This window comes from Sciurus vulgaris (assembly GCF_902686455.1).
Source record: "Sciurus vulgaris genome assembly, chromosome: 1".
NCBI classification, from domain to species: Eukaryota; Metazoa; Chordata; class Mammalia; order Rodentia; family Sciuridae; genus Sciurus; species Sciurus vulgaris.
In genome coordinates this window covers 158,056,407-158,067,644 of record NC_136461.1, presented here as the reverse complement: position 1 = coordinate 158,067,644, position 11,238 = coordinate 158,056,407, and positions in this window count along the sequence as shown.

The following is an 11,238-nucleotide window of genomic DNA, read 5'->3' as shown; positions in this document are numbered from 1 at the left end:
CTTTGTTCTTGAAATCTTGACTAAAAGATAGCAGAGGTGTAATGCCATCCCTCTTTTGTTTTTAGGAATGTGTCTTTCTCAAAGAGATACTCACTGTTCTTGTGCAGACTCGGGTGCGGTGGGGTAGGGCTGCAGGGATGGGGGAGGTTGTGTCATGGATGCCAGCCCTCTCAGTCTCCCTGCCTCAACTCTTTCCCTCTATAGTTCTTTCTCATGTAGAACAAATTTCCACAAGGTATAAGTCAATGTGTGCCAATCTCTTGCTTTGTACTTTCATGGCTTCCTATTATGGCTAGATTATGATCCAAACTCTCATGCTTGACCTATGGAAGCTCTCCCTGATCTGGCTTTTAGTTCCAAACTAAAAGTCTTCTCCCTAGCTCATTCTCCCCCAGTATTACAGACACACCAGCAAACCCTTGCCTTCCCTGGGGTATTACACATGCTGTATTCTGTGCCTAACACCGTACTTCCCTAGAGATTAGCTTTTCCATGCTTCTCAGTTTAAACATGGTCTTAGTGTAAACATTGCCTTTGCAGAGATGCCTTCACTAACGATTTACTGTAAGCCCGTCATTACGTTATTATAATTCTATCACAATTCATTTATTTATATATCTCTTCATCCTTTTCCCAGTTGTAATTATGATATCTACTTGATCATTTCCTTGTTTTACTTAAATATCTTCAACAAGAGAATGCCCCCATGAAGCAAGAACCTTAACTGTTCTATGTATCATATATCCTACCACTTACTCAACACCTAGCCCCAGTAGGCATTCAATAAATGTTTTTGCATGAATAGATGAATAAATAATATGTGAATGCAAAATATTAAATAGAAACAAAGCCCTTCACATGATTTAAAATTCTTATAAGCTAGTAAGGAATAAAAGGGAAAAAAATTTAGTTACTCAGTTGTATTATGGCTAACTAGGAACTTATTAACAACCCTCTTACCAGGCAATCTCTCTAAAACAAAGACTGAGCTCCTCTATCTTTTGTCTGGTTTTGGATTGGGAAGGCTTAGTTTGGTTTTGTAATTTGTTTATTTTCTAACCCTAGCCATAAGAAGTCAGCTCATGCTTTTATTCAAAGCTGTAAGTGTAAGAGATGTCACTTAATCTTAATACATATTCCACAGGAAAGGAAAGCAGTATTCCACTTGTCAAAACTAATTTCCCACCAGCTCACATTATAAAGTGGGAAACAAAGTAGAACAAAACAGGATTTAAAAAATAATATTAACAGAAAAATGTAGAAGAAAAAGGAGTTGTAAGAGAAGAATGAGCTAATTCAATTCTGTTGCCATCGAGATAAACAACTGGGAGTTGTAACATTGGGAGCGTATTTCCCATTAGCTGTTTTCATTTAGGGCTGACTTAGGAAACAGGGAGGAAAAATACAAGCTTCTTAGCACTACCCATGCTTTCCTATCTCAGGCTTGTGAGAACTGAGACACTGTAGATACCTCATAGTACCTGTAGCCTCTGGGGAGAAGGCTGCCCTTCGAAAATGGAGAGGTGAGCTTGGGCTAGCTCTGGAAGAGAGACAGAAGCATGGACCAACTGTTAAACTTTGGGACATCATTGTATTTGTTTTCTATTGATGTCATAACAGATAGCCAAAAATGTAGTGACTGAAAGCACAAATTTATTATCTTACAGTTCTGGAAATCAGAAGTCTGGGTTTCATTAAGCTAAGCTCAAGGAGTTTCCAGGATTGTGTTACTTTCAAAGACTGAAATGAACCCATTTTCTTGCCTTTCCCAGTGTCTAGAAGCTATCCACATTTCTTGGCTCATGGTTCTTTTCCTCTACATTCAAAATCTGCAACATCAAATTTCTCTAACCCTTCTTCCATCTTACAACTGTATCTTTGGCATATACAGGAAAAATTCTCCTCCTTTTAAGAACCCTTGTTGTTGAGCTGGACTCACCCAGGTGAGCAGAGATAATCTCCCCATCTCAAGGTCCTTAACCTTAATCACATCTGCAAAGTTCTCTTTGCCAGACAGAACAACCTATTCACAAATTCCAGGTAACAGGACCCAGAGCTTTGGTCATTATTCTTCCTAACGCAGTATCATTCTAAGTCTCAATTATTCCACTGTATAACAGAAGAAATAACAGTTTCTACTTTTTAGTGTTGTGGGAATAAAATGTGAGTAGACACACAACATGGTTGGCTTAGCCTCTGACATATAACTGTAGCCCTAGAAGTGTTACAATCATAAGTACTTTCATAAATAATAACCTGCTCCTGTTGTGCTCACTCACTTCTGACAAAATCCACCTTCAGCTACCACAAAATGATTAGCAGCATTGATTTCGAACCTTCCAGATTCTCCTCTATAGTTCTCAGAGGGCAAAACTTTCTGTTCCTCTAAGTTAGTCTTAAACCTTTCATAAATGTTCGTCCTTCAATAACAAGGAGAGGTGAAACCAGGAGTCACACCTGCACAAATGAAACTTTGAAAACTGCTACTCACTACCGAGCCCAAAGTCCCTGCAAACTTCCCTTACAATTATTAGGGGTTCCTTTTCAATCTGCATAAACCTCACACTGAAATTCCACTCACATGTCTTTCTCCCAGGCCCAGGGCTGGGAGTCGAGAGGCAGCTGGCCAGTCACAAGCAGCTTCCAGAGGTCCTGGCGCTACAGTATAACCGGATTGTCAAGGTTCACCTGGAGGATTACCTGCTAAATCACAAGTTTAAAGAAAACAATTTGGAGTTACCCAAGAGGAAACAACACACTTACTTATCTCCAGACTCTCCACACAGACTGTATTAAATTTTCCATAACCAAATTTACTGCAGGGCTGAGAACAAGCATGAGATATTTCTGCTGAAAGTTTTTGATATTTGAAACTGCCATTCAAAAAGAAGCTTAAAGCCTAAGTGCAATTCCCTATCTTTTTGGCAAAACTCCTTTTTTCCATTGGGAAAATTGCTTGACCATCTAATTGTGCCAGCATGCAAGGTAAAAATAAGTTCAAAACATAGGACTATATGAAGCAGAATGCCTTTCACTGTCCAGGTTTTGTAAACACTGTATTTGATATCATCAAACTGCCCAAGAGATTTTTTTCTAGCACTAATTTCTGTGACATATTTAAATCAATGAAACACAAGTGCTCAAACTAGAGCACAGAAAAAGAAATGAAAGACGGCATCAAAGTTACTTTCTTAACAATTTCTAAACTAAATAGATATTAAAGTAGAGCAACCCTTGAGTCAAGCAGGTAATGAGCTCTTAGCAAAGTATTGGACATTGTCTCAAAACTTGGTAGCCACTGCCTTAGGTGTACAACAACATAGGAGTTTAGAAAACAAGCAGATTTCAGCTAAATAGATGTGTTGTAGCCGACATTCACAGATGCTTAAAAAAAAAAAGCATGTTTTGTTTGAAAAGGGCACCTCAATTCCCATCCCTGCCCATCAAGTGAAAGGGAAAATATATGAGGATATCAACTGTGAAATGTCAGCATACTAAGTAGGGTATACAGCTTGAGTTTCTTGCTATGAAAGGGAAAGATCTTGGTGAATGCTATTTGAAAGTCCATCTGCCACAGAGCAGTTCTATACCTTCCTGGGTTCTCTGAGGCAACTCAGAGGGGACACACAGAGAGCTGAAGCGCTATCTCAACATATCGCCCATCACCACCCACAGCTGTTCATGGGAGTGCCAGAGAGAATTGGATGTACTAAAGAAAACGAATTTGGAAATAAAAAAGGAGAGCTTCAGAATTTAAACAAGAAAAGGAAAATAACCGAAGCAAAAGATATGGTTACCTTATCCTATGAGACAAGCACGCCTGGATGAATATTACAAGATTTTTTACTAAGCCTAAGCATAACTATGAAATATAAAAAGGGTCTAGATCTTTTGTTGCCGCTATCAAAGGGGGTGGAGAATGAACTCGTCCAGAGTGACAGTGCTGGAGGCAGATAATAAGAGCTTAAAACTGAAATGATGATAAACTCTGTGTACAAGGCCTGCAGATTAGATGAATATTTATTAGAGTTACATTTCAAACTCCACTAAAGACCACACAGCATCTTAAAAGAATGATTTTAAGAGCTCTCATCTCTTCCTTTCAAAAGGAAAAGAAAACAGAATGTCATCTACGAGGCTGAATCTGAATTCATGAATGGCAATAGTCACAATATGTTAATGTGTTTCTCACACCAAAGATCCCCCCTAATCACTTCCCAGATTTAACAAGCTGACATCAAACTATAAACAGGACCATTTCACACACAACGATATCCTAGCCATCTCTGAGGAGAAAGGAGAGCTCCAGTAGACAGGTTAAAAGTGTGTATGAAAAGGAAAAATGCAACTACACTACCCAGAGTATGTAGGTGAACATCGTAAGATTAATAATGCGTGAAATTTAGTCAAAACCCTGCTGCTTTTCTTGGGATGTTAAGAGGACGAGAAATTTTGAAAGACAAGATTCTGTTGTTTGAAATAGTTCTGTTTTAAAAAATGGTTTTGATATATCACTACACAGCTTTGAAAGTAAACAGCCATCCAAGTGCAACAGGGGCTTCCAGGAAGACACATCTCAATGCCTGTCCAGCCAAGTGCAAGGCTGTGGAAAATATGTTGAGGTTTGCATTGATGGTTTCCTCAGAAACAAACGAACAAAAATGGATTCTTTCCTGTCAAAGAGGCGTGACAATTGCTTTCACATAATCAATGGAGAGATTTTTTTATATCATTGCATATGTCTCATTAATTTCTCTTATTAGACCAATGATAATTAGGACTAAAAGTTTACACAAAATGCAGAGATTTGAGACAGCAAAGTCTACCTAGTTAACGAAATCCAAAATTTTCCTTTATTTTCTCTTAATCATCCAGATAATTTGTCAAACATTGCCCTGCTACAATGTTCTCCTACATCTTTTTTAAATAAATCTGTCTGGGTAAATGGTGGATCCCTTTTTAAACTGTGACTTTCCCATCATTTCATATTAATCTAGAAGCAAACGTTTTGAACAAAGACAGCAAAATCACACTCCATGTTTTAATAATATAAAGTGATGGCAGACAAACATCAGAAAATGAAATAGACTTTTTCCACCTTCCCTTCCACTTATCAAGTTTAAGGAAAGAAGAAGAAAAGCATAAAGGAGTGGGCGGGGGAGGCTGCTGTCTAGCTTGAGCTTTTAATTAGTTAATCTCCTAAACAGGTAAGTCAGTGCTGTTAAGTGCTGCTCTGGTTTCAAATAATTACCTGAAAATGAGTGCCTGGGGTGGGATTAACCATTGCCTCATCAACATTCATCATTATTGCTATAGTATAAAGAGAAAGAAAAAGAAAAGAAAATGAAGAGAGGACACAGAGTACAAAAACAAAAAGTGCACAATTCTCTTAAACGCCGCATCCACCCTGGCGTTCTTTCACCGCACGTTGCGATGGCCGCAGGACGCCACATTCTCACAGCACGTACTTACCTGATACAAAGTTTGCATTCGTCACTGCTTTCCATGCATTGGGCCCTCACGTTATGAGGGCACCGAAACCATCTGGGGAGCTTATTAAAAGTCAAGATTCTCGGGATTCAAAAATTCTGAGGCAGAAATGTCCAAGCACTACAGGTTGCTTCTCATTCGTTGTCTCTATGGATTATACTTGGAGAAACACCACCCTAGGGGCTGCATCCTACGTTCTTTTCTGTATATCAGAATAAACAAAGAGTCCTACTTATCCCCTAGACTCCAACAGGCCAGGGCGGAAACTCAACCACAGTTGTGTCTCACTGACCACCATACAAATGTCGCTGTTGCCTCTTGTCACCTGGCCTAAACTGAACCCCCTGATGATGGTTCTATCTCCAGAAGTAATTCACATCTTTGAATGGCTCTGAATGCTCCTTCCTTTCTATATTTGCAGATTGGTCTTCATACTAAACTTTGGAACATACTGTACAATAGTTATTTTTTTTTATTTATAAAGAGATTTATTTTCTCAGAGTTATGGAGACTGAGCAGTTCACATTCAAGGTGTTGGCACTTTCAGTTGTTTGATAAGAGCTGCTTTCTGCTTCCAAAATATTGTGTCCTCTGTAAGGAGGACAGCTGTGTCTTCACATGGGAGGCAGAGGGTAGGACAGGTAAATTCCCCTCACCAAGTCCTTTTACAGAGGTGCTATTTTGTTCCTATCAGTCCTGGTACCGATAGGGTACACACAGCGTGAATGGTCCCGCCCAAAGGTGGGCATAAGAGGGTAAGGGACAAGCAGTGAAAATTCCCCAGAAGTCAGATGATACAGTTAATTCTTAGTATGGGGACAGTCTATGAGCATACCATCCTAAATGTGCCCCATCTTCTCTGATTTCAGAAGCTAAGTAGGTTTGGACCTGATTAGCACTTAGATGGGAAGATGGTGGAGGGGGATTTAAGCTATTTGAGATTTTTGTAAAGCCACTTGTGATAATAAAATGTATAGACAATAAGACTAGAAAATGAAAGTACCAAAGGAGAGACTTATTTCCACTAAATATATAGGTTATACATGAAAAAATTCAAATAAGGAAGTTAAAAAGTAAAAAATGTAAGACCTGTGTTCTGACACATGACCCTCCTATTTTCTGAAAAAAAATATTTCAAAGCTTTGATATTTTGTTATTTTACTGGGTACCACCACCACAACATATTTACCTAACTTTCCTTACTCATAAATGGCTGATTGTCCCATTCTTCCTTCATCAAGAGAAATAAGGAGTGTATATGTACCTGCCCTTCCTCTCCTCTGTCCCTTCTACCTTATATACCTAGCACCATTAACTTGAGTTCTCTGACTGGTTGCCTTATGACTTTACATTAAATAATTAAGTTTCTAGTCCTGAATTAAGCATCTTGGGCAGCATCTAAAGATGCTATAAAATAAGGAAATTAGCACATTTATCTTTCAAAAAGTTATAATGTTAAAAATATTTTTAGTAACTAACTTGTGTGTTTGGTGACTGCCCTAAGATAAAGCTGTGGAATCATTCTCTTCTGTTCAGAGGCAACCATATAGTTGACACGTATACTGAGAAGAACTGCTACAAAGTGTAAAACTTTGTATTTGACATAAATAAGAACTTGTAGAACACAAGTTACACTAGACTGTCTCCATGCATTATTATCCTAACAGACATCCTTTTTTGTGTGTGTAACTTTAAAAATGACACGATTTTAACTCACATGACATGACTATAATTTGTCCCTGAAGAGTATATGCTGTCTCAAGACTTCTGAGTACACAGTCTCTATCAGTCCCATAAAAGTCATCTTTTAGTTGACAAGTTTCTTGATTTCTAATCAAGCTTGATTGATATCAACCAAGAATAATGAAACAGATTGAAAGAGAGAGAGAGAGAAGAGAAAACGTCACCAACTAACATCTTAGAAAAGAACCAAGCAATCACTTCTGAAGAAATGATTTCTTCTGAACAACTCTGTTGGGTTAGTCTTGGCTGGAGAATAAGTGACAGAAAGTATTGAAAACATAACGTGTAGTGAAAGAAATAAGGGCCTTAAGCCAATGGCTAAAAAAAATCACAACAGTAAAAATACATGATGCTGTGTCATGACATGTTGATAAACCTCGGTGGCCAACTTACATGTCAATTATATTATTATTACGCCCAGTGGGAGTGTGATGTTTGTGTTGTCATTGGGAGCATTGAAGCAGACACTGAATCAGAGAAAGATAGCCCACAACTACCAAAAAAAAAAAAAAAAAAACCTGCAAAAATTCTATATCAAACACAACTAAATATGTGTTGTTTTTTCTATCACATTTTCACTACACAGAACAATCACTTCCATTATCCTTGTGTAGGCTAATTTTTACGGACAAAGTTTTTATTTTCCTGGATTTCTTTAACTTTTCTACTAACAAGTTACTATTATGAAACATACAACATTAACTAATTAAAGAACTTAAGACATTTTGGAAAATGGAAGATCTTCATAAGTATTTATAAAAATATGCATTGTTATAATGATAACCATAAATAAATACATACTAAAGGGCTAGACTATTCAATGCTAAAGTGATTATTAGGAAGTTAATAACATGATTTATAATGTACCCTGGTATCATAACATAAAACTTTAAATTGATGTGCTTACTATCTAAAGATAATTAGTCTACAGAAGGTTTAAACAGAGATTTAAAAATAAGTTCAACAACAAAATGAAAAATTTCACAGGCATATTCTAATGCATATTATGGAAAGAGGATAAATCATATTAATAAACAAGCAACAACCAAGATATGTAGGTGGGCAAGACTGAGGTAAAACGTGTGTTCAATGAAAGAACCAAAATTAACTCAAAATAAAAATAACATTTAATATCATTTAAAGTTAGACCAGGAGTAAATAAAGAGGGGTTTAAAGTTTTGTCAAATTTTTGATTGGGTGGGGAGAAGACAGGATTGCAAAATTGAATTTTTATATCAAATAATGACTTTAAAAGTGCAAACCCAGCTCTCCTTTCTACTAGAAATGGCCTGCATTTTTCTTTGAGAGCGTATTTCTTACTTTACCCCAAAAGACTTTTCTCTCTCGAGATTATCCTGCATTCTCCCTTGAATGCATATCTGCTTTCCTAAATAAATCTGCCTCAGAAAAAAAAAAAAAAAGAAGTGAAAACCTGTGAAAATTATCCACACCCTGATGGTTTGAAATTCATTACTATATAAAGAAGAATGTACTAATTATGTGATAGAAGTTGTTAAATTCCAACTTTGTCTCAAGTTATAGACTTCCCAAGATGGAAGGAAAATAATGACTAATGAAATTAAAAATCCTAATTCTAATTGAATCTTTTCACCTCCCTATTTATTCATTCTTATTTATTTATTCTACTAGAATTTATTCTAGTAGAAAACATTCCCCTGTTTCAGAGACTAATGATGGTGTTTCATTATTTTGTACCACAGACAACAAATGATAAAGAATTCTAAGGTGCATATGCTGTTGTCAAAAGTACCAAGAAATCATAGATCATAAATATTAGCAAGGAATTTGGTCAACACTTTACCAATTATTGCAAATGTGAAAGTGTGAAGAACTTTCTTGTTTACCATAATAGGATTTACACCGACCCCTGGTAAGTAAGATTTAACATTTTAGATGCTAATATTCTTGGTTTCAGCAATTTCCTTTTCTACGTATTAACTTGTATGAAATACTTGATAGCGCTAGCCACTATTGACTATATAACTTAAATGATTCAGCTAGAGTTACCACTCAGCAATACAACAAATATGTTGAAGTAAATATTATTTAAATGTTATTCATAATTGTTTCATGGGATTTAAAGTTGTTTCCATAATTACTAGCATTATTCAGATTCAGTTTTCTAATTCTGATCACTGTCAATATTGTGACACAAAGGACAAGAAAACATAGAAGGTCCAAAGAAGAAGAAGAAGAAGGCAGCGTCATTATAATGAAGAATGTGAAGAACTGGATTCTCCCACTCCAGCTCAGAAGGCTCAACATATACAAAGCCACTTTAAGAAGAATTCTCAAAATTAGACCAGTGTTCTAATCGAAGATTTGCCATTATCTCTGAGAACCCATAAAATTAAGTTATCTGAATATGGGATGCTACTATACCAAACTGCTTTCTGTGCCTGATGTATCTTATTTAAGATAATGAACTCCAGTTCACCCCTTGTCACAGATGACAAGATTTAATTCCATGTTAGAGCTGAATAATATTCTATTTTGTATGTTTTCTTAATATATTTATCTGTTGATAGATACTTAGTTTTTTTTTTGTTTTTTTTTTTTTTCTTTTCGTGGCTATTGTGAATAGGGCTTTAGTGAATGTGGAGTGTGGATGTATCTTGACATTTTGATTTCATTTCCTTTTAGGTGTGTACCCAGTAGTGAGATTGCAGGATCATACAGTAGCTCTATAGTTAATATTTGAGAAGTCCTAGCACTGTTTTACATAATAGGGGTACTAATTTAAATTCCCACCAATCGCGTACAAATGTTCCCCCTTTTACCCACATTCACCAATAATTTTATCTTTGTTATTATTTTTATGTTTTTTTTAAATTGTTTTAGTTGTAAATGAACACATTGTCTTTATTTTATTTATTTATGTGTTGCTGAGGATCAAAGCCAGTGTCCCACACATGCAAGGCAAGTACTCTACCAGTAAGCCACAACCCCAGCCCTATAAGTTTTTTGATAATGGTCATTCTTACTGGAGTGAGTATCTCATTGTAGTTTAGATTTGCATTTCCCTGATGATTAGTGACACTGAGCATGGTTTTATATACATGTTGGCCATTGGTACAACTTCTTTTGAGAGTATCTATTTAGGTCAATGGCCCATTTTTTTTTTTTTTCATTTGAGTTGTTTATTTATTTATTTATTTGTTTGTTTGTTTGCTGTTGAATTTTTTAAGTCCCTCATATATTCTGGATATTAATTCCTTGTCAGATGTATTGTTTTCAAATATTTTTTGCATTCTGTAGATTGTCTCCACTCTGCTGATTGTTTGCTTTGCTGTAAGGTAACTTCTTAGTTTGATGCAATTCTGTTAGCCTACTTTAAATAGAATTCAGATTACCCAAGTAAGCACAGAATTACGTTTTGTCCCATATTATCTTTGGCTTTCCATTGTATACATTATTTATTAAAACCAATATTTATCTTTATTAATAACTTATTAAATTATTTAATACAATTTATTAAATAATATCAAGACTATTTTTATTACCTACTATATGCCGAATATTATACTTGGTCAAGTACACCCTATGACTTCCTTGTTCAACTGGTGAACATTATGTATGACAGTATGCAAAATGCAAATATTGCTCAGGCACAAGGCAGGAGTTCACTAAGTAATTGCATGGTAAAAATGTTTCATTTGTTAGCAAAGATGAAATAAAGGTATGATGGCAAGATTTCCATTTATTTTTTACTAATTCTCTGAATCCCCAGCTATATTCCAAAAAGCCAAAGTTTAGTATTCCGTAGAAGTGCTGCTCTATGAATTAAACCACTGGTAAATGTAGAGAGAATAGACTGGACAGAAACTACTTAGCTCCGCTCCCTTCCGTTTGAGAGGGAGCTTTCCTGCCGAGAACACAAATTTTCCTGTCTTTCATGCTGTAAGCTTTACCTGGGCAGTCTTCTGGTATAGGCAATCCCTAGTTTAGAGCACTAGGAAATAAATGGAGAAATTTTTGCAGTTT